Genomic DNA, 4,336 nt, shown 5'->3' with positions numbered 1-4,336 from the left:
GGCCCAGGAATTGGAGTCCATATGGTGAGGTTTGGCCAAGTGGGACTGCATGTGTTCGCCTGCGAGGAGACAACACATGGCCCACTGTGGTTCGCCCTCACCCCTCCTACACAATTTGGGCTGGACACCATGGTGCACGTGTGGCCGAGGTCACATCTGTATGCTTTTCCCCCTATCATTCTGCTCCCACAAGTTCTAGCGAGAGTTCGCCAAGACAGTCTATGTCTGCTGCAAGTAGCACCTTATTGGCCGGCTCGAATATGGTTCAGAGACAATATCCCTGCTAGATGGCACTCCTTGTGAGATTCCCATCAGCAGGGATCCACTGTAGACACAGTGAACTGCGCAATAGCTACAGTCCTGGAGTTCTTACAAGAACGTTTCTCAGCAGGGTGGGCTCCTTCTACAATCAGGGTTTATGTGGCCGCCATTTCGGCCAGCCATGACCTGTTGATGGAGCCTCTGTGGGGCAACATCCTCTAACTTTGAGGTTCATGCGTGGTGTCAGGCAGCTGAGGCCCATCTGCAGGCCGTGCATACCTTCCTGGGACCTTTCTGTGGTCCTGGAAGGTCTGTCAGGGACCCCATTTGAGCCCTTAGAGTCAGCCTCTGAGAAGCTTCTGACTCTAAAGGTAGCTCTTCTGCTGGCCCCGACATCTCTCAAGCGAGTAGGAGATCTACAAGCTCTCTCTGTTGCCCCTTCCTGCCTTGACTTTGCCCCTGGATTAGCCAAGGCCTTCCTGTATCCTATGCCGGATTATATTCCTAAAGTGCCTACATCGGCTGCCCACCCTGTGGTGTTGCAGGCTTTCCACTCTCCTCCATTCCCCACACCTGAACAAGAGAGGATGCACCTGCTGTGTCCAGTAAGGGCTCTCTGTACTTACGTCCACCGCTCCGGCCAGTGGCGTAAGTCAGAGCAGCTGCTGGTCTGCTTTGGCGGCGACAGTAGAGGTGATGCTGTGTCAAAGCAGCGCATTTCTAATTGGATAGTGGAAGCAATCTTTATTGCTTATGAGGCACTCCACTAGGGCAGTTGCCTCTGCGAAAGCTTTGTCCAAAGGGGTATCCTTACAGGATGTGTGTGCTGCTGCAGGGTGGTCTACACCACACACATTCATTCGTTATTACAGCCTGGATATTCATTCCACCCCGGGCTCGAGTGTCTTGCAGTGACCCTCGGGCTTGGGTCTTTTTGAACAGGCCGTACCCTCGGTATGACAGAGTGGGTATTCTCGTTCCCATAGTGTTATGCTAAACGCAACATGGAGTTCCCTTTGAAAGGGAACGTCTGGGTTACGCATGTAACCCTTTTCCCTGAGAAGGGAATGAGATGTTGCGTAGCTTTGTCATACCAGGGCAGGCCTGTGAATTGCGTCTACACTTCAGATAATAGAGGCTGATGGCGCGGTTCACAGGTGCCATATTTATATCATGCGACACGCTTAATTGCCACGTCACCTGATTATGGCAGGCCTATAAGCCTATAAATAGGCATGATTTTACACAAGCTTCAGATGCCGGTCATGCGCGAGAGGAGCTCCCATAGTGTTACGCTAAATGCAATGTCTCGTTCCCTTCTCAGGGAACAGGGTTACATGCGTAACCCAGACATTTACTAGAGTGTCTAACTGAAGTATATACTCACAGTATATGATGGATATTTAGTAAAATATTTAGGTACATGTGTTAAGAGACACATCAGGCTCATTTGACTGCAAATACTTTACCTACATATAGCATTCTTTTTTTTTTGTTTTGTTTTTTAGGAGACAAATATAATTTGAAGACACACATTCTGAAGATGATTGTTACGGATCTACAAACACCACGACTTGTTGAAGAAGTCGGATTCCACCATTTCATGAAAGCCCTAAATCCCAGTACTGATGCCGCACTAAGTGCCTCTGCGATCCGACAAGAACTAGTGAATATGTATGGTATCACAAAGAGGAAAGTGAAGAATGCAGTAAGAAATGCCAAAGACCCTGTGCTCTCTGCTGAACTGTGGATCTCAAGCAAAGAAGAGTCCTATCTGACAGTAACATGTCACTTCATTGATAAGTGGGAGCTAAAATCCTACACACTAGACACGGCTCAGCTTCTCGACGACCACACGGCAGAAAATGTTCATCAGCAACTTCAGAGAATTTCAACAGAATGGGAGATCATGGAGAAAATTAAGCTGGTGGTTGTCAATGTTGATGGAATGAAAAAGATTAAGCTCAACTTAACCTGGATGTACATACCTTGCTTCAGCCACACCCTCAACAAAGTCATTCGAGAAGTCATACAAAGCACCGATTGGAGATATCTGCTGCGGAAGTGCCGCCAAATTGTTCAGTTTTTCCACCAGGAAAATGGAGCTTCAAGGTGTTACCAGTTGGACCAGTCTTCTTGTGTTGACTGGCTTCCGACACTAGACATGGTGAAAAAGATCTGTGAACAGTGGCCGAGATTTTCTGAAGCCTCCAAATACATGCATGCAGATCATCTTTGGCTCAATGAAAATGAAAGGAAGCTGCTGGAGAATATGAAAAAGGCGCTCACAGTTGTCAAAGATGTCACAGAGGCGATTGGGACACGCGGATATGTTTCAGTCTCCAACATCATACCTCTGCTTGAAAAGCTTCAGTCGAGTCTACAAAGTCTAATAAAACAAGAAAACAAGGTAGCCTTGAAGCTCAGTGAGAAATGTCAATATCACTTTGGAAGCATCAACCAAAATATGTGGTTCACTGTTAGCACAGCACTGGACCCAAGATTCAAAAGTAGTGTACTGAAGACTAAGCAAGCAGAAAAAGTTAAAGATAAGATCAGAGAAGAAATGTCCAAACTGGGGAGTGGAGCAACAAGTAGCAGTTACAATAGAAAAGGTTTAGGCGAGATGGGTTATGAAGATTCATTTCTGCAATATGTTAGAGAAAGAGACATCTCAGAAACTCAGAGACCTCTTCAGTACTGGGCAGCGAAAAACAAGTCTACGGTCTTGGCCATGGTTGCACACAAATACCTCAGTGTGATCTCCACCGCTATTCCAGTAGAGCAGATGAAGCATCAGGACAAATCACAGATCATTTTCAACAGGAGGAAATGCTTGGAGGTCAAAGATATCAACATGATGCTGTTTCTGAATGGCAATCACCAAAAAATATGAATTGTGGTGGTGTGAGAAAAACCTTTCTACTATGTAAAGTTCTGAAAACTGCAAACTTTCCTGTACTATCTGAACTCTCATCACTTGAGGTAAAGGTCATTCATGGCATTTAACCATGAGCTGCACTGTCATCTCTTCACTGGACTGATGTCTGTTCATGTAACATGGATGGAGAAATAGTCTCTGATTCATTCAGTGAGTTCCGTTCTGTTGGTGTTCAATGGGGTTGAGGTCAAGGCTCTCTACAGGACAGTGAAATTCTTCCACTACAACCTTGGCAAAGCATGTCATTGTGCACAGGGGCATTGTCATGCTGGAACAGGTTTGGGCCTCTTAGTTCTAGTGAAGGGAAATTGTAACGCTACAACATACAAAGACATTCTACACAATTGTATGTTTACAGTGTTGTGGAAACAGTTTGGGGAAGAACCCCATATATATATATATATATATATATATATATATATATATATATATATATATATGTATATATGTATATATATATGTATATATGTATATATGTATAATCTCATAACCTGTCATCATTTATCTCTTTGTCAGCCCTCACTTTTTGCTCCCATTAGGGGTCTTCACTGGGTCAGTTTGACCTGAGACATAACTGGGGATCTACAACACCACAAATGTGAAAGAAATTACATAATTACACTGTAAATATGGTCCAATATTGATGATGAATCTGTTTAATGTTTGAAATTGTCCTCTTCTAGGTCACTTTTAACAGTGAAAATGTCATCCATTTTAGTGCGATATAAGCAATGATTTTTTTTCTTGTAAAACCTCCAGTAAGTGAAACAAGGTTTTTATGAATTGATAACTATTCTGTTTAACTGTGTAACACTAAATCTCTATCTTGTTAAATTTAAAGTACTATTTTGTACAACAATAAATGCCAGCTATAAAAAACACTCAAAATCAAATTTGCATTATTTCCTATTATTATTATTATTATTATTATTATTATTATTATTATTATTTATTAATTCATGCTTACACAAAGAAGGAGTTGCATCCTTCTGAAACAACACTGAATAAAACAGAACAGTCTGTGTATTCATAAATGTGGGGGGAAATGAATCTAAGGATTTCAATAAGCAACCACAACTGTGCTTTTGCATGCCACGGGTAGTGTTTTGCATGCTCTGAACATCACGTGAAAAT

This window comes from Ictalurus furcatus, chromosome 13 (assembly GCF_023375685.1).
Source record: "Ictalurus furcatus strain D&B chromosome 13, Billie_1.0, whole genome shotgun sequence".
NCBI classification, from domain to species: Eukaryota; Metazoa; Chordata; class Actinopteri; order Siluriformes; family Ictaluridae; genus Ictalurus; species Ictalurus furcatus.
Note: the sequence above shows the minus strand (reverse complement) of the source record.